This window comes from Fukomys damarensis, unplaced genomic scaffold (assembly GCF_012274545.1).
Source record: "Fukomys damarensis isolate Sample0158 unplaced genomic scaffold, DMR_v1.0_HiC HiC_scaffold_38, whole genome shotgun sequence".
In the NCBI taxonomy this organism is placed as follows: Eukaryota; Metazoa; Chordata; class Mammalia; order Rodentia; family Bathyergidae; genus Fukomys; species Fukomys damarensis.
The window spans coordinates 52907203-52933835 of NW_022900950.1; the positions used below are offsets into that span (position 1 = coordinate 52907203).

The window sequence follows — 26633 nt, forward strand, 5'->3', positions numbered from 1 at the left end:
ATTTCTGGCTCTTGCTCTAAGTCAAAAAGACAATGAAAGGTAAAGGTTTTGAATTAGTTCAGAACATTGCAGCAGCCACAACATTGCAACAGGGCAAATCCTCACAAAAAAGCACTTCCAGAACTGCTTCTGAACGTGGCAAGGAAGATGGGATAAGTATATTCAAAGTAAAGGGGACTTTTTTGGGGAGGGAGTTAATAGCAGTATTTAAAATTTTAACATTCATTATGTTTTTATCACATCTCCGATGCTTTCCGATGAAGATAATAATTGAATGATTGACATTCACGAAGAGATCTCAGAGCCTTCTCCAAGAATAGCCCTTGAAATTGTACTTCTCTTTTGTTTCTGACTCAAAACAGTATCATCATGCTTCAATCTTCTTGATAGTACATAAGGCAGTGGTGGTGAACATATGGCACACGTGCCACAGTGGGCTCTTTGTACCATTGAAAGCTCTAAAACGTTCGCCATCACTGGTATAAGTTATGATGGCCAAAGATCCCAGTTAGCACCATGACTTACTTCCTCTACTGGTGTTCTTTATTTGAATGTCAAATTGCCAGAAAGGAAACAAGCATGCATGCTTTAGAGGCTCATGATTAATCTCCAATGGAATGTTATGCCTTGCATATCATTGTCTTTCCTTATGTTAGATAGTTTTGTTATTTTCCTTTGTTAGGTATCTGTGATAATCTGTGCTTATTTGATTAGTCTCATCGCAGGAAATGCTTACTAAGCAGTTCTTTTCACGTAACACAGAATCAGACATGGTGATGAATGCCTGATTAAGCTAGGGCCAGGAGAAATTATATATTTCATGTTCACTCTTGTTTTAATTATATACAACAGAGATCCTAATAATCAAAGTGCTCAAAAACTCTCTTCATAGTTACTATTCCCACCTAACAGATCCTTAACATAGGATACTGATTGAGGCCTCACTGTGTCCATGGCACTCTGCTAATTTCTAAGGGGTAGGGGCTGGGATTCCAAAGAATCATAAGGCTTTTTGTCTGGCCTCAAGGACCTTACACTCGAGCTGGAGAATTAAGGATCTTATTGGTGACATACAGGGTGTGAAGCATTCAGGAGGGTGAGGCAGCTATAACACAATGTAGTTTGAAATTGTACTTTATTGCTCATTAACTGTGCCACCTTGACAAGTTTCCTGACCTCTCTGAGCTTCATTTTCCTCGTGTGTAAAAGGAAGGACAAAACCTCTCTTAAAAACCTATAAATAGCCTAAGGCCTGTGAAAGCCTTGAGGCATTTTTATTGTGGCTTCTTTGTGCTGGATAATCAAGAAAGATTTCCTGGTCTGTGGGATTTGGGTTTGACTTTGATTAATGGATAGAATGGAAGTAAGAAGCCATTCATGTAGTGTACCCTACTGGCAACATTGTGACATACCTAATCTTTCTAACCCTATAGTTCAACAGCCTCTCCCTCCCCTAAAGCCCTTCTTCAGGATCCTGTCTTCTAGGGACATGTTGCTGCCAGATTCTCAACCAAAATTTCATACCCATTCCACTCAAGGCCAGACCCTCTGTGCCTTCCAAGGAAGCTGCTGTGTAATTCATTAAAACAGAAGAAGTAGAAACATGCCTCAGTTTCCTGGTCTATAAAATAGGAATGAATTTCTTGTCTTCCTTAAGGATTCTGGTGAGAAGCAAATGAGACAATGAGTGTGGAAGCTCTTTATAATTGTGAGGTTCTGTCTCAGTAAGAAGTTGTTCTGATCATAAACTCAGGGGCTGATTGAATTAAGTGAAATAACACATGCAGAGATAGGCCTAGCCCAAGCTCTTTACTTGAGAAATGTTATCAAATGGAAACACTGAAAGGAGGTCATCTTTGAGGTCTTTTGTCTCTTCTAGAGGAAAGTTTTTAGATTTGAAAGATACCTCTCTAAGGTCGATGAGATAGAGGTAGACTTTGTAATCATCTTTAAAAATGACGGTGGAGACCCAATAAACTCAATTAAAAAAAAAAATGACAGTGTAGAGATGGGCTCCTGACAGGGAAGGAGGAAAGCAGCGGCGTAGCCAAGGGCCAAAGAGGCACTTGGAGAGTTCACAAGCCTCACAACCCTGGCCAGTCACAGTGGATGGCCACTTCTCCTACTGGCCAAAGGCCAGGCTGTTTTTTACTGTCTCTGCTTAGTTTGTAACGGGCTTCCCTAGGTCTAGATTATTCATTTGCCCTCCCCTTTTCTGTCTGTAATTTCAACTCCTTTTAACAGTTTCTCTGGCACCTCCACTAGGATTGTGTGAAAGCCAAGAAACTTTTAAAAGTTAGTGATTGGGCCACACATAAGATCTAGCAAAATAATTTGTGAAGATATTTTTAAATTTCAGAAATGAATTCATCTCATCTGGAGTTTGCACCAGCCCTGCAGGGGTTGAAAGAGCAAACCAGAACAAGAGAGATTGCATCCAGTTTGATCACTAAGTAATCATGTGACTGAGTCACCTGACCCTTGTAAAACCTCACCTCCTTCATTTGTAAGTGCATCAGGGGCACCATATGCATGAACACCTGGCCTAGAGTGCACACCCGACTGGTATCCATTCCGCCTTTTTGCATCTGTGGTATTCAATCCAGAAGGTAGGACATAGGCAGGATGTGCTTTAATGCAGATTATGAGGTCTAAACCTCTGGCCCAGAAGCTATTGACTGAGTTGTATAGATATTTTTCACTATAATTATTCACATCTAGGGACAGAAATTTTTATACATTATCATTTATTAATAATAATTATATAGTAGCTTAGCACCAAATTAACTGGATATTCTTGTGAGAGTTGACAGTGCTTTTTAAAAATAATGAATCTCATATTTTAAAAAACATTTGAAGTTTGCACATTACAGAAAAAAATATAGAGGCAAAGAAAAATAACTTAGTATCGCATTGCTCAGAAAAAAAATACTATTGACATCTTATTTTAGTTTTTTCCTATAATGTACATGCACATGACCAGAGGGAAACACCTACAAATAGATATTAATTATATTTTTTATATATTTATATATTATACTTATTATATTGGATAAATATTATTATATTGATTGTTTTGTACTGTTTTGATTTCTCATTATAAGTATTTTTCTTGATAATGTACATACATGACCAGAGGGAAACACCTACAAATAGATATTAATTATATTTATTATATATTTATATATTATACTTATTATATTGGATAAATATTATTATATTGATTGTTTTGTACTGTTTTGATTTCTCATTATAAGTATTTTTCTTGCCGTTAGATATTCCTCAAAGTGTGATTCTTTTTTTTTTTTTTTTTTTTTTTTTTTTTAACCCCGGCCCAAAGATGTGATTCTTAATGGTTATGTAAGGTAGATATAAAATTATTGGCCAGTATGTGTTAGACTTTTACCATTTTTTGCTATTATAAATAATGCAATAATAGGCCCTTAAATGTTGGTTATTTTCTCATATTTGTTTCTGGATAATTTGTATGTTAATAGCTGTGTCTGTCTTGGCATTCAGCAGGGAGTTCCAACTTCTGGAATAGCTTGGAATTCCAAATACTAGTGAGCATGACAGCTGCACTCTAAAGGCATCCATTAGTTGTCCCAAAAGTGATCCACCAAAAGATTTGTCAGCATCATCTTGCCACTTTCACTTTGTCCTAGTCCTGAGTCATCTAGCTTATGATGTGTTGCTATTACTTTTCTGTAGGTTTTGCATTTTAGTGAACACCAACTGACTTTGTCTAACACCTGGCCCAGCATTCTTGAGTTCTCAAAGCAAACATACCCTACAAAGACTCCTTTCCTCACATCATAAGATTTTCTGGTAGGTCATGCCCAGAAGAAGTTTTCTGAAGAATAATTGAAGACCATTACTGCCAGAAACTGAAGTCAACTGAAGGCCTTGTTCTTCAAGAGAACTTACATAGTTCTGGCTCAACTATTACTGACTTTCAGTAGGTTTTTTTTTTTTTTTCTTTGTATTTGGACCTGAATATATTAACGATCCATGGTCATTCCAACCTTTACATGTACCCAAGTCTAAAACAAACCTTCCTCCTAATTCCTTTAGGGATTTCAGTTATGCCAATTTCTATCCTAGAAAGCAAAGCTATAATTTTCCTTTTAATATCTATCTCTGATCTGTCTCCTGATCCCTAAGATTGCTAAATAACCAGCATCAGCTTTGACAATTATGTATAACAGATATCAAAATTTTAAATTACAAAACAGATGATCTGTCCCCATTTTGATGACCTTCTTTCTAGCAGTATCACACCCCTGAGCCTAATATGGGTGATTGGACAGCAAGTTGAGGGAAAGGCAGGGTGGAAGAGATGCAAGAACAGGTATGAGGCAAAAGACAAACTGGCCCCTGAAGCCAGCAGTTACAGAATGACTTGGTCTAAACGCTTTCGTCTCAGTCTCCCCTGTATTCTTTCTGTTATAGGAAGGCTGCCACCCCACATCCCTCTATTTATACAGTTCCTTCTCCCACACAGGGGGTTAAAGTAATCATTTGCAATCTGTAAAGAGGTTTAATGGGTGATACTGAAGGTTATACCACTGTCAAACAGAACATCCTTCCCACCCAGTAATAAAACAAAACTACAAAAGAAAAAAGACTTTCCAGTGTTTCACAATGTCTCCTTAAGAAGGTAAATCCTCAGAGCTGACTGTAAATCTGTCAGAGTAAAGGCGTTAGGAGCGGATGGAAGAGATACTGTGGGAAACACATCCTTCAGTTTGAATGTGCCACTGTAGAAGCTATCGTTAACTTCGTGTTTTAATGATGCATACGAGGAAGCCTCAGCAGGCACTGATTCCTTTGCCCGCTTTCGGAGTGTGGCTTCCATCTTTCAGCCAGGGAGGCACAAGAGATAAGAATGCCTACTGTGCACTAAACAAGGCGAGAAGAACTCCTCTGGAAAATGAGCCTGTCTTCTCAAAGGGAAAGGACAACTCAGGTTCCATCCTTTCTTCCCACAGCCACTCGCTGCCTGGCTTTGAGACCCTTGTCACAAACTTGAAAAAGAGTAGATAATAGGGGCTCGAGTTCAGAAATTGCACCTTCCCCATCACATCCCACGGACCTTTCAAAGACCCAGACAAGACTGAGCCTAGCAGGCACTCTTGCAGGGAACCAGAGGTACCATGGCTCTTTAGAATTCCTGCCCATTTTTCCCCTCACAGCCTGCCTTCTCAGTGTCTCATGCTGCCCTCAGCCTGGACAGACCCATCAGTTTCTGTTCCCACACAGCTTACCATCCTTCTTTTACTCAGTACACCCACAGCTATTCATTGAGGGAGGCAGCAGATTAGATCTGGAAGCTGAGTAGTTTTCATCCTGGTTGGCTCTGCAACTTACCATCCAGGTGACCCTCAGCAGCACACCAAACCCCTATAACTCCACTTGCTTCACTTCTGAAAGAAAGATATCATGCCTCCCTCCTGGGGTTATTATGAATCTTGTCCAGCAGTGCTGATGTGATCGTTAGGTGTTAGGTACTGCTATTACTGCACTGTGGGGGCCTCTGGAGACCCAGGCAGCAAGTAATGATCCCTGCCCTGAGTGGGCTGACTCGCTGTCCTGGTGTCCTGCCCTCACAAAGCATGCTTATCCATTCTATAGAAGCAGGCTTCTCTGCCTTTAGGTCATTGTGACTATGGGAATGATGAGCTGGGTAACTCTGTAGGCAAGACTTTCATTGGAAAGGTTGGTTCCTTGGGAAGTGGATCCTGGTACATGTGGGCCACAAAAGTGGTACGTGGTAAGCTTTAACACCCTTAAAAGGTTCAAGTGGAAAATCAATAAACACTCTGCCTCCCCTTCAGGGAGTAATAGTCCCGTATCTGTAGATGCTTGAGAGCCACTTGCTCATAGATGTCTGAAATCAAGAAGGTGGGCTTTTCATGGACTAGGATTTCCTTTACCCTATAATATATGAACCTGTTCACATAAATGTTATATGCTTACACCAAGAACTTGGCTCTCTCTCCAGTTCCAGCTCCTGCACCATTGCTGCTGTCTTCCTGATGACATTTTCTTCCACCTTTCCATCCCCCACCTCCATGTCACTGTCTTCTTCCAGCTGCTATATCAACATTTTCTCCTGTGAAGTAACCAAGTGCCCTACCATGTGCTGTGAAATCCATAATTCCAACCGGAAAACCCATTCACATCTCAGGTCACCATCCTTGAGAACATTGGAAGGGACCCTGTTGATACATTCCCTCCCAGCCCATGTGGAGCACCCAGCCCCAGGAAAGGTTAGAAGTGACCTGGTGTTGAGGACAGGTAGAGCTGCTCCATGGGGAGTCAGCATACGGGAGTACTTTCCTGTGGGAGCCCCTCACTGCCAACTGACAGTGAGTTTCCACTGCTGCCCTGGGGCTTGCATCTGACCTTTTGTAAAGATGGAGTTAGGACCTGATGGACCACAAGTGATCTGGAGCATGTAATAGGATTAGCACATATTTAATGACACTGTCAGGTTGAGTTTAGAGAGTGACAAATCTTCTTCCCCCAAACTACATTAGAGAAAGCAGAGAAGGAAATAGTCTCATCCCGATATAAAATGGTCAGATATGGACATGGATTCCTATGTAGGTAAAACCAAGATCTGAATATAAGTTATCCATTCTGAAGACAGAGTGTACTTCTCCCCAAATGTTCATGTTCATACCTGTTGTGAAAGAAAATGCAACTGTTTAGAAGGGAAGAGTGGTACTTTTTATAGAGCCAGTGCACATACATATAAATACAGCTGTAAATACTTTAATCTTAAAAACGCCACTTCATTTTTGGGCAAAACTTGGAAATACAGAAAAATATGAAGAAAAAATAATTATATGCAATCTTATCATTCAGAAGTTGGTGTTTCCACATCTTTGTATTTTCTCCATTGGTTTGTGTGCATGTATATTCATTTTTATCAGATTTACAGCATAGCATATGAACAATTTTATAGCCTTGACTTTTTTCTTTGTAAATCATGAGTATTCCCCCATGGTATTAAATGTTTTCTTAATGTGATTTTTAATGACTGCCTAATATTTCATGCTACAGGTATACTGTAGTTTATTTTACCGTCTCTGCTGTGGGACTTTAAAATACAATTTGTTTTTGCTGTCATGGAAAATATGCAGTGAATGTTCTGTAGCAGTGTATTGGTTAATTCATCTATCATTTAAGCTCTTTATAAATGGAGAAGCTTTTGTGTTTGATTGGGATTTAGAGATAGAAGGAGACTCACTGTTCTTTAAAAAGATTAAAACTCATCCCTCATTTGGTGTCAAACAGTTCATAATGTCTGGATATTGCCTCATAGAAGTTGAGTTTCTCAATAGTAGAGGGAAATAACACTCAAGCATACTTGTACTTTAAAAGAAAAAGGCACACTGTATAGAGATTATAAATAATTTTGAAGAACAATACTTAGGCATGCTATCTGGGGTCTTATATATGAACAACATATTATTCTTCTTTGTACACTAAAAACTGTAGAGCTCATATTCTATGTGAGTCCCAGACCGAGGCTAAAGAAATTAGGCCACCATCCTTACCAGTCTTGTCTACCCTCTCCAGAGAATGAGTGACACTGAGAAGAGTAATTAATTCAAAACAGAGTTACTATTGTTTTGTTTTTGTTTTTGTTTTTGTTTTGAGATAGGGTCTTACTAGTTTACTTACTAGTTTAGGCTGGACTTGAGTTCACTATGTATCCAAGGCTGGCCTAGAACTCTCAGCAATCATCATGCCTCAGCCTCCAGAGTGGTAGTATTACAAGCATTCACCCTCTGGCTAGAAGCTTTCACTTCTAATTGTGGCCAGGAAGTTATATGTAAGACCTAAACCATCAGCAAGAGCTCCATATACAAATGTGCTAGTTTTGCAGGCAAAACTACTCTAAAGTTGAATGAACCTAGACGGCTCAATAACAGCTTTCCTGACTCTCCTAGGATATGGCTCAGCACTGCCTGACATTCTGAGCAGAAAATACCTTAGGACCATTCAGTAACATTTGAGAACAGGGCCAAGAGGCCAAAAGGGGGACAGAAGCAGATCACCACTTTGGTGCCTCACAGAAGGAGAGGGGGAGAGCAGAGGCTTTTACTCAGGTACCTGCAGGTCCTGATAACAGCACCAGAATCAGTTGTCTGAAAATGTTCAGGACTAAAACTTACAAACTTCACTTCTTTTAAGCCCTGTATGTTGCTCAGGAAAGATTTTTTTTCCTTACTTGAAATATTAAATTTTCTGTATTTCCACTTATGAGACTAAGAAGGGAGAGGTGTGATATGGACCAGCTAGGTTGGGGCCCAACACTGGTTGGACTCATCACCCTTGACTTGGATCTTCTACAAGGCCTCCCTGGTCACCATTGACTAACTCTCCTGGGATGGCCCTATAATGTCACCAAGGGCGGTCATACCTACACTGTTCATCTCCAGACCTCATCTATCACATTGCCTCATAACCAGACTGTGGCATTTGCTTGAGAAAATATGTAGGAGGGTATCGAAGAAAAAGTAGGTACAAAAGTAGAATGAAGAAAAGGGGAAAGAAAGACCAAGAGGAAGAGTTCCCTGTTCATCACTCTCTGTTGCTTTCTTGCCCTTTTAATCAGCCCTGGAAGCAGTACAGCAATAGCTTTCCCCATCACCTGACATCCTGCCAACTCTAGTAGTGAAGTCTGCTTTCACCAAAGGCGTGTTTGTAGTTACACAAATATCTACACTTCAGTCAAAGTTGATCCAAAAGTAAGGCTCTTTAATTCAAAGCAAAAAGATCAGATGCCAGTCTGCAAATGCACTTATTATGGTCTTTCTAGAAAAAACTAATAAGGTTGGAAATGGAAGTAAATATATGTAAATTGTCCACAACCAAGTGAAGAGTGTCCTAATCCTTCCAACCTCAAAACTCTTCCCAGGTTGGATGGAGGCTTTCCTCTCCACACCATTAGGACCCTTCCCAGGTGTGAGTGCACCACCAGCAGCTGCAGTTTCACCTGCTCTGCCCAGCAGACCTTATGGCCTACTTATAACCAGACTGGATATTTTAATCAAGCTTCTACGAAAGTTACAGACCTCACACCTGTGGCTCTCAATCTAATTTAGAGTATGGGAGAATTTCAGAACTTTAGCAAACTGCTCTTGGATGGAAATCTCCTTCAGGTGTTCCTAATGCAGGCTGAGCTAAAGCTGACTGTGGAAGGAAGGCTATTGTCCAAAGGAAAAGGCATCCCTGTTTGGTTACATTTTAAAATTACATGTGTTATAGAAAGAGAAACTTTCCTGGAACAATGAGTCTGCTATTCTTAGTTGTGCAGATGTGAGAGCTAGGGAGTCATTGCCTGTTACTCTCTGAGCAGCAGCTGAGAGTAAACGCATGAGCGGTTACTAGGAGGTATGCACACAGCCCCTTGCCAGGTGTCTGGGGGCTGTTCTCTAGAATTCTGCAATTCCCGCTGTAAGATTCACCAGCCTCAGAACACTAGACTGATTTTTTTAAATTCTGTTGATTGTTTTGCTTTGTTTTTGTTTTTTGAAGTAAATCCTCTACACCTCAGCCTTTCCTGCCCTGAAATTGCCCTTGTGGGGAGATTGGTGGCTTTGATACTCGGCATCACGTCATATCTATTATGTCAACTTGCTCATGAGATTACAGAGTGCCTTCTCCATCTGGACAATTTCCAGGCTGTTCAGTGTATGCTGATGAGCTACTTATGTTTATGAGACTTGCAGAATCTAATTTGTGCAGGCAATTCCTTTCCATGCCAACTTTAAGAATGATGATTTGAAACTGAGAAAGGTCTATGAGTGCAAACTATATAAAGCCTTGATATTCATATTGCTGTAATTTCCTGCTCCTGATCACACACACACACACACACACACACACACACACACACACACAAACTCCCACACTCATCATTCCTGATCGCTTTACGTGATACTATTCAAATTGGTCCCCTTGGTAAAAGCAGGACTATTGGCCTACTACTGAAATTTACTGTTGCCCGGTGTCCTGAATAAATGGCTCTAGTCAACAGTTCAAATATGGCTCAGAGAACCATTCATTAAAAATTCTAAATAATTAGGATTTTTATTGATAATTTGCATCCTCCATCTATCATGTCATCCTTTTTTGCCTGCAATGTAAATTCCATCTATTTTTAAACCTAGCTCAATTCCCATTGCATGAGGCCTTACCCTGTGATCAGTGAAAATCAATTATCATCTTCCCAGATTCCTACAGTATTTATCATCATTCTAACCACTTTGAACATCCACCTTGGTTATTAAAGGCTTATTCTCAACTTGGGCATGAGTTCCTCCAAGCAGGGAGTTTGTATGTATCCCTTACAGAGCCTGACACAGTAATGAGCTTAGGTAGGTGACCCATTTGTAACACTTGCCGATCGATGAAGAAGGTGATATGGGAATTCTGGCAGCCGGAGACAGTGCTGTGAATCTGTTTAGGTTTTTTAGGTGAAAGTGGCAAACCCCACCTTCTGTGTATTATGTGAAGATGATCTCAGATATAAAACTACTTCTTCATTTGAGTTGGCTTCAAGATGTATATAGAAGTCTTGTTTGTAGACCATGACAATTAGAATTAAAACAACAAGGATTACCTTGTCTAACTTTCATACTTTACAAAATTTGGTATGTTTTTCTTGTTTAATTATTGTATACATGTGAGCCTTATGTTTTCCAAGACTTTTAGTAAACAACAAAATCAAAGAGCTTTCTAAAGCAGCGAATGTTGAGGCCCACTAGGGTTTTCAATGGGTAGGCTGGACCTGAGAAAGGGCATTTCCAATAAGCAGCTAGATCACACCAGTGCTATCGGTCTGCAGACAATACTTTAATTAATAGTGCCACCTACTCTCTGGCTCAGAGCTTCTGCAGTGCCCTGGCCTTGTTATCTCCTGTGTTTTGATGTAGTTTACACTCTGCCATCTTCTCAACTCTGTATACTCTTTGAGAGTAGGAACTACTGTATCTTTTTATCTTTCCTGCCTAACAAAGAACCTGTCATTATAGTAGGTGCTCAATAAATGTTTGGTGAATAAAAGAATGGTAGAGATTCAGTAAATTCCAGTTAATTATATGGAACTGAAATGTATAAATAATAACTTGTTTATTCCAAATATTGAATTTTGATACTATCCAACTCCAAAAAGAAAAAATATAATTAGTAATTGCTAGGCTTTGGTTCAGAAGAAATCACATCAATTTGAAGAATATGCAAGAGTTGTGGCCCCACACGTGGCTCCAGCCATGTCTTCCCAAGTGTATGGAACGAGCAGCACCACAGTGCTGGCTGTTGGCAGTGTGCGTGATTACAGAACAGGCAGCGTCCTTTGGGAGCACAGCATCTGCTGAGGAAACATCACGGGACAGAAAGATGAGCTCACCCAGGTGATCATGGAGTGAACTGAGGGCTTCCCTAAGGACACAAGATAGCATGGACTATCAGTGCTGGAGTCTGACTGCCTAGGCCCATTCTTAGCAGCTTCCCAGGCATGTAAATGTAAGGAAGCTACTTACCTGATTTATGCCTCAGTTTTTCCTTTTGCAAAATATGGATAATAGCAGGACCAGCACCTGGCAACTACCAAGTAGTCAGCAAGAGCTATTAGTAGTATTATCACCACCGTTATTTGTATTGTTTTTATAAAGAGAATGTCAAATGCTGTATCCCTCACACCATACAGCATCAACTCAGAACACTTAGTTATTAGAATATTTCTCATGTGTGGCATATGCAAGGAAGCGGTGAGGAGAGAGAATTTGATTTTGGTATATTAGGAAGGGGTGCTTCTTAATGTTTACTAAGATCTCACCATATGCCAACAGACATTGTGAAATTTGATTTACTTTCATAATAATAAATATCTCTCCCATTTATCAGATTGCATCCTATCTATTTTCATGACCTAATTTACTACTACAAAGGTCAAAAAACCTCTCAATTTTAATATTATCATTAGTAATGTAAACTCAGCAGGTGAAAATTATGATAGCAAGTGCTTTGTAGCAGAGAAAAATAAGAAATGTCATGCTGAGAAATGAACTGAGAAAATAACATGCCAAGAGCACCATAATATAATTAATCGTTACCAGCAACAGAGTCAGTATCATGTAAGATAAATCAAACCCGACTCATTCTGGTTGCACATACATACATTTTAAAAAGCGTCTCACTTTAGTTTCTTCTGTTTGCTGCCTCCATTTTTATTGGCTAAGGAAATTTTTCATGTCAGTCCTATTTCAGGCTTATGAATGCTTAGATTTGCATAGATAGTGCAGTGTGGATTACATGTCTTTACATATTGAAGAGAAACGCACAGCTGATTTTGAAATCAAATGTGTTTTTTAATTTGGTAATGTAAACAGTAGCATATAGTAACACTAAAAATGCTACAATTTATAGTTTAATGAAAGGCGTGATTGGAATGCAAAGGATTTTTTTTCTCATTTTTAGATCTATTTAACATGATTGTCACAAAACTATGCCAAAAGAAAATCATTTAACTGCCAGCTTGAGACCACCATTTAAGCATGGTGTGAACTGTGATGCCCATAATAAGCTCTGGCCCAACCAGCAGTGATGCTCATTGTATTTAATCAGAAACATTGAGAAATTTAAATTACTCCTTTCTATCAAAGTTTCTGTTCTTTTTGTGGGGTATTCTGTTTCTTACACATTATGGATAATCCTATTTTTCAAGTAAGAACTAAATAATAACATGCCTGCATGTAAACATAAGTATCTGTTATGAGAAGGATAATATGTAAACTTTAAAGATTATCTGAATATTAATATTGTTTATATATATGTATTACAATTTCAGCAAATTTTAATTTTTAATTCTCTAAATTTTCTACAGTGGGTTATATGTATTATGTTTATAAAGAGAAAAGCAATAACAGTTATAACTATAAATTAAAGTAATTTAAAGAGATGTCATGTTTTGAAAAAAAAAGAAACAAGAGTTAAACACTTGTAGCTTGGTTTCCAAAAAAGTTGATTTTAAATTAAAAACAAAGATAGCATTAAAAATAGATAAAAACTAAAAATTAACTTTTTACTTCAACCTAAAAAGCAAATAAATTTTGATCTTTAAAATGATGGAACAACAAATACATTTAGGAACCAAGATTGTAATATACCCAAAGTGACCACCTTTTTATTTCCACTCTCCACTCTATATTCCTCAGAGACTTCCAGTAGGTCACTCTAGGGCAAGCGGAGTGACCATATCCTTAGGGTTACTGGTCAATGTCGCCATCAGATTTACCCATCCATGTATTTAGTATCAGATTCTGAGATTTATTCCTTCAAAAACATGTTTGTTGTGGGACAGGAGTGGGCACTAGACTAGGTACTGAGGATGTTGAGAAATGATTAAATAGAGTACACACATAAAGTCCCCTTGGGGTCATGTGTGAGGGCGCCACTGTATACTGACTGCTGCTGCTGCTTCTGCTGGGACAACAGGTGTGTGTTGGCATTACCAGCCCAAGGGCTATCTTCAGTTCATCTCCCATGTTTCCTGCTGCCTTCCCATGACCTGGAATCCAACATTTCTAATTGGAGCCAGTCCTTCTAATGCTTTGTGGTCTGATTCTGGTATCATTCTGCTAACCAGCCAGACTTGATTTGCTTACATTTTTTAAACTCATCCCTCTTTCCTTTGATTCCTATATGAAATCTGCCCGTTCTCCCTTCACAGTAGCTTCTATATCCCCTCTTCCCTTTCCCAGCAGAGAGTCTGCCTTAATACAACATCATCAGTCTCTCTACCACCATCGGTCTGCACCATCAGTCTCTCTGCCTCTTCACCTGCTTAGTCAATCCTGCACATGGCCCTACCTTGGTTTTTTGGAAAACACTTTGCCTTCAATCTTTTACCTGTGTTTTCCAAACCAGGAGAGCAGGTATTAGTCGCCTTCACTGGCCCCAGTACTCTGCCTTTGCAGTTATACACCATTGCACAGATTTGGGTACACATTACACTGATCTATCAGAAGTCTGTCACCACCAAACAATAGCAGACAGTCAGGCCTTGCTGACACTGCTCCTTGGCGAGGTCCCTGGGTAGCCTCCTGCTTTATTTCCATGACTGTGCCAGAACCACTGCTCTTTGGGCCTATGTGGAGGCCCTGCGGGGTCCCAAGACAGTTGACACACAGGCACCCTCAGAAGGGGCTTCTGTCCAGTGCTCTGCAGGTGGCCAATTTTAAATCTATAGGCATTTTTCAGTAGACAAAGATTATGATATATACTCAGAGGGGATTCAGGAGTGGCAACCAGGAACAGTTGTTAAACTCTGGAATAAAACCGTGTTGGTTCAAGTCCTCAGTCTGCTTCTTACTAGTTATGTGAGCTTCGTCAAGTCATTAGCCTTTTGATGCTTCATTTTCCTTATCTGTAAATACAAATGTAAGAGAATAGTTTTGTTATGAAGATTAGATTAGTTCATTTTTGTAAAGCATTTATAATACTACCAGCATAGAATAAGCCTGCAAGTGTGTTTCTTAAATAAATATAAACAAATGTGGCCTAAAAGGAATGTCTCCAGGAAGAATGGTGTTTCGAATGGCTCCAACACCTAAATCAGACTGAGTCTCCAGAGTCATTTTCATAATCTTAGCTAATTCATACCTAGTTTAATCTTTGCATTTGGAAATCTTAGAAAACACAGTTCTTAAAGTTGTCTGACGACATAAACATGTGCTCCAGGTCTAGTGTTTGAACCTCCATGAGGCAGAACATCCCAGAATGTAAAATATGGTGCCATTGTGATGAATCGCTTTGACTTGGCTGACAAATGTATACTTGCAGATTCTCTCTCTGATACTGATGCTGAGTGGGCCTCCACTGCTTTGTGTAGATCCTGAGTATCAAAGGCTGCAAGAGAAGGGATAGGTGGGTGAGATCCCACTCCCCTAAGGATTAGCAGTACCAAGATTCAGAAACTAGTTGGTTTGAAAAGACCTTGGGATTTGCAACTCAGAGAAACCCCAAGATTCTGCTCACTTTTAGAGATAGATGCCTTCTTACCCTTGAGCCACAAGAAATTCTAAAGTTTAGTCTTTCATTGTCATCAATCCTTTTCTCATCCATTTGGTTTTTACTATTTTTCTCCCTCTGCTTTGTGTTTCCTCTCTAATTTTTATTGGCATTAGAAATCCAGGAAAGTAAATATTGTCTGTACCAAGTTGGCTGTCTGGTTCTAAGCGAAGCTCCAAGTCAGAAAAGGGCACAGAGCAGACATGGAATTTTCAAGCAGGAAAATGCTATACAGATAATTTGCTTCAAATCTCTGTTTTTACAAAGAAAAAAATAAAACAAGGATATTTAGCACATCGTGCCATTTGGAACTACAGTCTCTTGTGTCTCTATCCAACACTGTTCTCTATTCCAGGCCATTGTTTATGGGTTATTCTTGCATCAGCCCCCATGTGCTTGGTACTTGCTAGTCTGCCTCATAGAGCCAGGTACGAGGGGTGTCTCCTATTTCCTGCCTTCCCCATCCACACTTGTAATCCTATCAAGAATACTGTAAGGGAGACTTGTAAATCTTTCTGTGGATTACTTTTGGTACTTTGTAGGAGTCTGAAAGTATAAGACAGTGGCTGACTGGCATCATGACTGTTGCCTACTGTGTGATACTCAGCATGCCAACAGCAAAACAAGGCCATGACGCAAGGAAAGCAGTGGAAAAAGACAAGGCTTATAGAGTGGCATTGGCTGAGTGGAAGGTGACACAGTGAATCTATACCACGTGGTTCTTGTTTATCCCATTTGCCTGCAGTAGAAGCTATAAAGGCCACTAGCCCTTGGTGAAGGTTGGGACAGGTGAAGTTACATGAGGTTGGTCTTCCTTTTCATAGAGTGAGTGTGTGTATGGTGGTGGGAGGGGGGTTCACTCCATATGTTACTTAATAAAATATGAAACTACTGCCTCTGTTTAAGTATTGCTCTTCAAAATAATGTATGTGATTAATTGTCATTATAACAGTATAACAAAATTGACACAGAAATTTAGAAAAGAGAAAATATACACTATTCAAACACATAGTTATCATTTTTGCATACCTGTTTTTATATGATTGCAGTCAAAGTCCTACACAAAATTCTTGCATAAATTTAGTACCCTAATATATAAAGCACTTTTTCTGTAGCCAAACAGTTCTATGAACAATAAAAGTTAATAATGATACTACAATATAGTCTTAGAAATTTACAGTTTCTATATATGGTCTTCGCAGCAATCCTGGGAGACAGGGATAGGGTATTACTCATATTTTACACAAGAGAAAGTTAAGGTTTAAAGAGATTCTCTGTCTAAAGTTATCTGGTATGCACATAATAGTCAAAGAATTAGAACACAGGTTCCACTCAGCCACACACCTCATTTGTTCAGGTATGGTGACTGCACCAAATAAGCCAGTAGTTTTTTGAGGGAGCAAACACAGGTGAAAGTCAATTCTCTTCAAATATATAAATAAGCAGTTGCTACTTTGTGGCATAGAAACTGCCCAGATGAGGAAGTGTATTGCAAGTATCCTGGAACAAAGGTCTCTGTGAGATAAATATAGTACTTGTGCTGTGTGTAAAAATGTAAGTAAGAAGTGGCAAGGAAAAGAGATGAAAGAGAATTTTAAGAGCATATCTAGACATACCAAAGAAAGATGATAGGATATTTTGATAGAATTGAACACAAAATGCCAGGAAGCGGCATCTACCTTTTCTTATGAGTTAACAGAAAGTATCTGAAGTTTAAAATCAGAGATTAAGAATATGGAAGTTGCATTTTAGAAAGTTTACTTAGGGTTGAAGTTACAGTTTGGTGGTAGAGTGCAGTGCTGCAAGAGATGGGGGGAGAGGGAAGGAGGGAAAGAGAGGGAGGGAGGGAAAGAGGGAAAGAGGCAGAGAGAGGGAGAGAGAGAGTGCAAAAGAGAGCAAAAAGAAAGTTTATCTGGAGATGCTCTGTAAGATAGATGGGAAGAAAAAGATCCCAGAAACAAAAAGAAGATTCTTACAATGGCCAGAGTATGAAATTAAAACTGAAAGTAGAAAACTAATGATAAAAATGGGAAAGGGCACAGAGACAGTGCACAGAGACTTCATGAAATTCAGATTTAGACAGGTCTTTAAGCACTGAAGAGAGAATAAATCACAGAAAAATTGTTAAATTGCATGCCCTGACAAGTAGAGCAATGATAGCGTTACTAATAAAAACAGAAAAATTGCAAAATTGTCATTTTTGAATGACATTTTATTCTTTTTTAAATTAAAAAAATATTAGTTCACATTTACAGTACATAATGATTACATTCATCTTGGGGAATTGGTACTTGTACGTACACATCTTAATTTTCTTTACTTCCCCTGCCTTTTCCCTTCTACCACCTCCCTTTATCTTTTGATCCCCTTCCCACTGGAAGAATTTTAGAATTACATCAGGAAGGACCCAACTTCTGATTTAAAAAAAATTTTTTTTCCTCAAATGAAGTTTTATATGGAGGCTCTGTATTTTACAATAGGAAAAAAAAAAGGTAAAAATGTAGGAATTCCAGAAAACTATTTCCTGTGGGCCTTCAATTCCCATCTATAAATCCAGTGAGATTCCATGAAGTATTAGTCAAAGATGATTGGCCCTATGCAAACACTCATTTTTAGAGAAGTTATCTCAAACTTGAAAATGTTGAATAATGTGCTCCAAAATCAACCACTTATTCATGGAAGAACCAAAGTGTATGCCCAATTATATTGTGTCTCTTCCACCTCCTTGTGGTCACTTCACATTTTGAATTTGAACTGAGGAATGGTAAATTTAAGCAGACAAGCCCAATGGTCAGTTGACACTAAGCAACAGAAGTTTAAAGAGTTAAGACTGATCATTGCTAAAACCATGAGAATGAAGAACTCGGATAAAATGGAATAGAAAAGAAAAAGTAGGGACTGAACTTTGACAAAGACAAAAGTCAGAGTATTGTAGAAGAAAGAGAAGACCCACACCAGAGGCAGAGTAGTGAAAGCTAAGAAAAGAAAATTAGGAGGACAAAGACCAGAACCTGTGTATTACAGAAATGAGGCAAATGTTTAAGACGGGTTGACCTCATTGATGTCTAATGAACAAGAAGACTGAGAAAAGAATTATTTGGCATCTTCATGGGGGTGACTCATGAGCCAGCTGAGACTTCGCGTAGTGAGGCAATGAACACAGCCAGTGGACAACACGGATTAGAAAGCTTTGAAGGAGAATGAAAAAATGCTAAAGGTAAGGAGAGCTTTGGAATAATGAAATAAAAGGACTAAAGAAAGAGTTTTGTATACTGAAGAAGCCATATTCTTGGTCCAAAAGGGCATGTGTAGGTGAAAGGAAATAAAAACAAAGTAATGACAAAGCATAGTTCCAGTTCAGTAAACTATTGAAAAAGAGCTTTTCAAAATGATATATTACTCTGATCAACTTTGAAAAACTAGTGTATAAGGGAATTTTCTACCTTCAAGTACCTCACTGTTTAAGGAGTCTTCTAAAACTCTCTGATAACTATAGCTTCCAGTTATTCAAAATCTCTTCTCTGGCATGGTGATGCATTCTTCTAGGTATCACAGAAATTAGAATTAAAAGGTAGGCTGAGAAAACGTACATAAGGTCATCCAGCCCATTCTGTTATCAAGTGCAGAATTGTCACCTCTGAGCATGCTACAGTCTGGTGTGCTTTTGGTGTGTCAAGTGAATGGTGTTCTCACAGATTCCTTGGAAGACTGTTTCATAATCTAATAGCTCTCACTGTAGGGAAATTCTTGATCTTACTTAGTGTTTCCTTCCTGCTGAGTATTTATACACTGTTAGCAGTTTGACCTTAGTAGTCTCCTCCTCCACCTGATCCATGCTTATCCTCTTCTATGTTGGAATCTTGGGACATCTGGAACATCTCATAGATCTATCATTTTTCAAGGCACATTGCATCCATCAAGTAAAGGATTTCAGTTAATAAAAAGACAAAAGGTCTTCATAATTTTGTATTTTAATAATATAAAAATTTCTTATTCTAATAAGGTCCTTTCCATTTTATAGAGATTTTAGGTTTTAATAAGAACAGTGAAGTTCTGAAAAAAAGAATGATGTATAATTTATTATTTAATCTCCCAGCAGAATGTGTTCCACAATTACTAAACAGATAAGTTAGAACATCGTAAGTAAAACATGAAATTAGCTGTTTTTTAGCATCTTTATCATAGTATTAATAGAGATTCTTTAACTCATCGAAAAAATAGATTCTTGGGCATGGTTCAAGTTTATGTCCTACTTTCAGGGTTTTTTTCCCCATTAAGTTTATTGGTACATTTAAAGCAAACAATACAGTTACATTTATCATTGGGATCTTGTACCTTTACATGATATATCTTGGTTCTTGTTTTTTCCCATACCCCTGTCAGAGTTTTTTCCCCCTAATGTTAGAGATGAAATATAAACTAGTATGCCTTTTGTTATTACTGAAAATATTCTCTTGTAGTGTTTAATACCGCGGCAAATTTTTCTTCACTATGAGGAGTTGTCCCCAGGAGGGTTTTGAGATGTGTCCACTTGCAGTTTTATTGTTCCACCAGCCATCTTGCTTCACCAGACTTCTTTTCACGTGTCTTACACGCTGAGCATCTCCCTGTAGAGGAGCCCAGAGGGTCACCCACACGTGCAAAAAAGTTGTCACAGGAAAGAAACCCTGAACTTGGGAGATCCACCTTGTGTATATCAAGCTTAAGCAAGCCTGATCTTTGTCCCAGTGTCAAATTTGTTTGCTGCAAGCATAAACTTATGAAATACCCATAAAAAGAGGTATAAATATCTTAATTCTAAGTTCAAAGACTTATACATCCTACTTCCTCTCAAATATCTTAACAAAATGCCATAGAAACCTTAAGTTGAAAATTTCTGAAACTGAGCACAGCATAATCCACACTTTCTTATTTCTCTACTTTCCTAGTCACCATTGTACCTACTTATTCAATATTTTTCTCATCCAGCAGGTCACCAGATTTTTTAAAATTCTGCTTCTTGAATATTTCCTCTGTTTGCACTCTGCACATCATTGACTTGGTTTTGACCCTCATTATCAAAGGGTGAAAGGCATTTTTACAGTGGCCTCTGACCTGTGTTCCAGATTCCACCTTCATTTTACCTCCAAATCACTGTCCTAAAATTCAGAGTTCATGTAACTCCTCTGCTGAAAAAATCTCCACTAGTTAAGTCTTCCAGATAAAGTCTCAACTCTTCATTCTGACTACCCTACTTCATCTGTTGACATTTCCTTCTTAGAGATCTTTTCTAAAGATCACTTGCTGAATAAGCATCCTGTTCTTGACACTCTGCATCCAAACAAACTTAAAAATCCTTGGCACAGAACAGGCATATGATGTATATATATGTAGCAAAACACTTCTATAGTAACTAAAAGTAACAGCCTTAACTTAAATGGAGTAAGGATTCTGTTTGTGGGATAACTTATTTCCACATTCCCTCTTTGTATTCAGTTCATCTTAGCCAGTCATGATGATGGAGCTCTTTTGACAACCATTGGATGATAATTTAGACTTTTAAACCTGAAGCAAAAATATGAAGAGGATGTAAAGATGTTCTTATCTAGTTTTTACTTTGGAGACTACCCTAAACTGTCAGATAACTAACAATTGTAATTATCTTGTTCAAACAAACACTGTTACAAACAGAAAAATTAGTCATTAAAACAAAATCCTTTTTTAATAAATGAACAAGTAAAAGCACAGCACAGAAAGTAGCTATCTAAAACCACTATCCCTTAAAACACATTACCTTTAATGGTTATGTTTGCAAAATACATGACATGGCATTTATCCATCTAGTTAACTCTGTGACTTTGTCAGCCAGAGTCTAAGCTTATATCTTGTCCACAACAGGCTCAGGTGCCAGAGCATTTAGTCAGTAATAGCTCTTGAGTGGTCACAAGTTGTTCCATCTCACTAAATGATATAAAAGAGACCCAAGTCTCTAGTTAATATTCTTGGGCACACGCTTGACTATAATGGAAACAGTATTTTCCCTTTTGGAGATGTTAAAGCTAGTTTATTATAAGACGCAAGCTGTCATTTGGAGCCCTCCTGATCCACTTAAGTGGGGTCTGTACGACTTTCTACTGTAGCTCTTCCACCTCCTAGAATAGTGAGCAAAATCATTTCTCCCCTGAACAGAGCTCATAGAGGTACACCAAAATTGGAGCATCTGCCAAACCTCAGCCCAGGCCTGCCAGACTGGTATGAGAACACTGCAGTGAGATGTGTTTCTCCATAGTTATTGTCAGTAACCATGCAAGAGTACAGTATTTGTGCTCTGCAGAACACAGACCATAATACTCAGTAATAAGATATATTTCCACAGAAAGTTGGTCCTAAACATTTGTCTTCTTTTTTTTTTCTTTCTTTCTTCTCATCCTTGTATTCCCAATCCTAAAACATCATCAAAGCAAAAGTAACTGGTAGGCCATTGTCTCAATCACTTTCTTCATTAGTAGGACAAAAATACCCAACACCCACAATTTAAAGGAAGAGAAGTTTATTTTAGCTCACATTTTTAGTGATTTAAGTTCATTATTGGCTGGTTCCAAGGCAAAAACAACATAGTAGAAGGGCCTGGGAAGAGGACAGCTGTTTTCATCATGGCAGCCAGGAAACAGAGAGAGGAAGAGCCAGGAAAAGAGATATACCCTTCTAGGTTACACCCCAGTGAACCACCTACTCTGATCAGGTTGCACTTCCTAATAGTACATTCAGCTATTGATTGGATAGGACCTTCTATTTCATCCATCCATTCATTCATTCATTCCTGTACATACATATCTCATGATCCAATCACCTTGTGAAAGCCTTACCTTTGAACACATGAAGTTTTTAGGGGACTTTTTATCTAAACCATCACAACCAGGCCAATTCTTTGTAGATAGTCTTGATTTTGTCGAATTTGTTGGAGCCCCACACAATATCCCCCTTTCTCTATAACACCAGTTTGAACATGGAGACAGAAGCCTAGCCACACTCTGTTCTGCTCATCCTGCCCTCTACTGGCTCCTGAGATGCTGCCTGCCCTCTACAATTCATTCTTTTATTAAACCCAGACTCTCATCTGTGTGCTAGCCCCAGGACACCACTCAGCCTGACAATCACCGTGGGCCTGTTATCTGCTAAACTCTTCTGAGTAATTTCATTTGGCCCCAGTTATCATCCAGGCTGTGAACAGATCACCCTCTCTTGGACATATTTTTCCACTTAGCTCTGAAGTTCATTATTTGAATTCTTTAAATGATGTAATCATCATTCTAGTTAATTTTCGTCCATCTTTTTTTTTCTCTAAGCCTCTCCTGGGAAAACTTTACAGAGCCTCAGCTTGCACTTCTCTTAGCAATCATACCTTCCCAGGCCTAGAAGCTCAGCGCATGTCCCTATCTATCCCTAAGGTATAGCATGAGCAAAACTCAGCAAGCTCCTTGACCCCACTAGCCCAAAAAGATGAGGTGTACACATAGTTCTTCCCTGCTCTAACTGAGATAGCCTAATCAGAAAACACCATGTGTTATTTCATCTCAGAAAGAACTCCTGTTCCCATCCTTGTAACTCTTTAGAAACTTTTCTAATCTCATCCATATAAACCTTAAGTTTTGTTCTATTTAAAGTTTTTCAGTGTGTTGCTATTAGAACCAGCTCTGAAGATCTGCATTTGTTTCATTTTTAAGAACATGTTTCACCTGTAAAGACCTTTATATACAGCTTGCTCTAGACTTAACTTACTACATTGTCACAACTCTTTCTCACCCCTTTTCTCATGGGGACCTTTCTACCTTCATTCTCAGGCCCCCGTCTATACCCTTTAGTCAACCAAGATCTCACCTCTTTTATCATCAAATCGCTGTGATTGCTTCAGTTCTTTATCGTACCCACTTCACCCTTTACTCAGTTTTGATAACTCAGTCTTCAGTGGGTCTGACCTTAAAAAGAGGCCCCAAATCCTCACCAAATGCCACTGGCCACAATGACTCGGTAGAGCTTTCTTTCCTAGCAATTTATAACTACCATTGGTTTGCATGTAGTAATTTATATTTTAAATTACACTCATTTGTCTATTTGATTAGCATGTGTTCAGCTTTTCTCTTTCATTTGAATACATTCAGGGGGTGTTTGTGCTCATTTCATACTTAGTAAACTGCTAACAGTTTTTGACTCTTGGGTATTGCAAAATTTGTTCATTCATGTTAACTACTTAAATAACCTGTAGTCAGTTCTGGTTCTGGCAACGCCCGCCAAACCCTTTGTCTAGAGACCATCAGAATTCTTTATCCAGTCTTTATCCACTCTTGCTCAAAGTGATAATCCCTTTGGCATCTTTTTATTGAGGTATAATATTTGTACATATTGATGGGTTATATTATGGTAATGATATGAGTGTGTAATAATTAAATCAGGGTAATAAGCCCTCCCGTCTCTTCAAGTATTAATCATTATATATTGTCAATTTCATACTCTTATAGTCATTTTTAAATACATCACAGATTGTTTTAACCAACAGTTATTATTCTGTGCTATGGAAAACCAGAACCAATTCCTCCTCTTTGTGTTTTGGTACCCCTTATCTATCTCCTTTTTGTTCCAACCTCTTGAACTTCCCACTCTCTTAGTGACCACTATTTCATCCCATTCTTCTATGAGATTGAATTGTTGGTTTCCACAAATAAGAACATGTCATATTTGTCTTTCTGTGCCTGATTTATTTTACTGAACAAAGTGACTTCCAATTCTATCCATGTTTCTACAAATGAAAGGAATTCATTCATTTTTGTGGTCAAATACATGTATGTCACATGTATTTTCTTTATCCACGCATCCATGAATGGGCATCTTGGTTGATTCCATGTTTTAACTGTTGTGAATAGTGCCACTGTAAACATAGAAATGCAAATATCTTTTTGGTATAATGATTTCTTTTGCTTTGGAAATATACCCAGGAATAGAGCTGCTAGATCATATTGTAGTTCTAGTTCTAGTTTTCTAAGAAAATCTCCATAATGTTTTCTATAATGTATTAACTTACATTTCCACCAGTCTTTCAGGGGCTGGGGACATAGTACCATGGTAGAATGTGCAAGACCCTGGGATTAATCCCCAGCAACACACACACACACACACAAACACACATACACACAAAATGATAAGATGATATCTCTTTATAATTTTGATTTGCTTTTCCCTGATGGAAATGAGGGAAATTAGATCAAGTACTTTTTCATATACTTATTGGCCACATATGTCTTAGAAGAAGTGTCTATTCAGAAATTTAGCATATTTTTAATTGAATTTTTGCTTCTTGGTGTTCACTTTAAAGTTTCTTATATATTCTAGATATCGGTTTCTTGTAAGACAAATAGTTGCAAATCTTTTCTCTCATTCTGTAGGTTATCTCTTTATTATGTTGATTGTTTCCTTTGCTATGCAGGAGCTTCTTAGTTTGATATAATCCCATTTTTATGATTTTATTTTTGTTGCCTGCACCTTTGGGGTTCTATCTAAAAAATATTTGCCTATACCAATGCTTTATAGTATGTTTTGAGGTCAAGTATTACGATGTCTCCATTGTTTATGTTTTTCTTTTCTTTTTTTTTTTTTTTTTTTTTTTTTTTTTTTTTTTTTTTTTTTTTTTTTTTTTTTTTTTTTTTGCTCAGATTCATTTTAGCTATTCTGGACTTTTATGGTTCTGTGTGAATTTAGGATTTTCTGTGTGTTTCTATAAAGAAAGTCATTGGCAGTTTGATTGGAATTGCATTGGCTGTATAGATTATTTTGGGTAATACAGTAATTTTATAAACATTCTTTCTTCAACTCCATGATCATCTTGCCATTTTTTTGTAACCACTGTAATCTTTTTCATCAGTATTTTATAATCTTTATTGTACAAATGTTTCACTTCCTTAAGTTTATTCCAAACATTTTTATTTCTTCAGTTATGGTAAATAGGATTATTTTTTCACTGTGGTATTCTTTCAGTTAGTTACCTGTTGATCATTTAGAAAAATATTATTTCCCTGTATTTGTGTATTTTTCAGTATCATTTTTATTTGTAGTTTTATTTCATTGTGGTTTAAGAAGATACATCATTTTATTTTTTGAAATTTATTAAAACATAATTTATTACTTATATAACCCTGGAGAATGTTCCATGTGCTGATTAAAAAGAATGTATATTCTTCTGCTTTTAGATGAAATGTTCTATGAATATCTGTTTAGTCTATTTGCTCTATAGTATGGTTCAACTTAGATATTTCTTTGTTCATTTTCTTTGAACAATCTGTCCATTGAAGAAGAGGGAGTGTTGAAGTCACCAAATATTACTGAATTGGGTTCTCACTCTCCCTTATATTCAGTAAAATATGCTTTATATACTTGGGTGGTCCATATATATTTGTAAATGTTATAGCTGCTTGCTGAGTTGATCTTTTACAAATGTATGATGATTTTCTCTGTCTCTTTTTACAGTTTTTTATTTAGAATCCACTATATCTGATATGAATATAGCTTTTGGTTTCTATTTGCATGATATATCTTTTTCTAACCCTTCAATTTAAGTCTATATATACTTTAATCAGTGAAGTGAGTTACTTCTAGGCAGCACATAGTTTTGTCTTATCTTGATTTTGCCTTGGGGGTTTATTTTTGCTTTTTGTTTCTATTTGGTCAGTCTGTGTCAAATGAGTGAATGAATGATTCATTTATATTCAAAGTTGTTATTAATAGGTGAAATTCCTTCTGTCATTTTGTTAATTGTTTTCTTATTTTGTATCTTCCTTGTTCCTTTCCACCTCTGTTAATCTTTGTTATATGGTACTTTTCTGTCATACTAAGATTTTATTTTCTTTCCTTTTTGTGCATCTGTTCTTCTAGTGAGTTTTCTGTGTGTTTTTTCATGTTTATTTGTTTTTTTCCTCTAGTACAGGACTCTCCTGGCATTCTTGTAAGGCTGGTCTAATGATGATGAATTTCCTTGGTTTCTACTTATTGGGGAAAGACTTTATTTCTCCTTTGTTTATGAAGGATAGTTTTTGCTGGATGTAGTATTCTTGGTTGGGAGGGCTTTTGTTTTGTTTGGCTTTTTTTTTTCCTTTTCTTTTAGGACTTTTAATATATCATTCCAATATTATACTGGTCAATGAGGTTTCTACTGTTGTAAGTGTAATGGTCATTATCTTATATGTGATGTGATTCTTCTCTCTTGCTGTGTTTAGTATTCTCTCATCTTCTATTTTTAACATTTTGACTATAATATGCCTTGGTGAAGACTGAATCTAGCTGAGGACCTCTGAGCTTCTTGTATCTGGATGTCTACACCTGTTTAAAGATTTAGAATGTTTTTTTAGCTATCATTTTGTGAAATAGGTTTCTAGTGCCTTTTTGCCTTTTTTTCCCTCCTTTTACAATTTTCAAAATATGTGATTATTTTCTTCTTAATGGAGTTCCACAGATTCATATCTTTCTTCTTTTCTTCTTTTTTTTTTTTTTTTTTTTTTTTTTTTGTTGGTTTTTTTTAA

The 26633-nt window shown here is 37.7% G+C and overlaps 1 protein-coding gene across 5 annotated transcripts in view; it reads left to right on the top strand.

The window, feature by feature from the left end:
- The window catches only part of Enox1 (ecto-NOX disulfide-thiol exchanger 1), a 436949-nt gene that overhangs the window by 365944 nt on the left and 44372 nt on the right, over positions 1-26633 (top strand). The window lies entirely within an intron of this gene.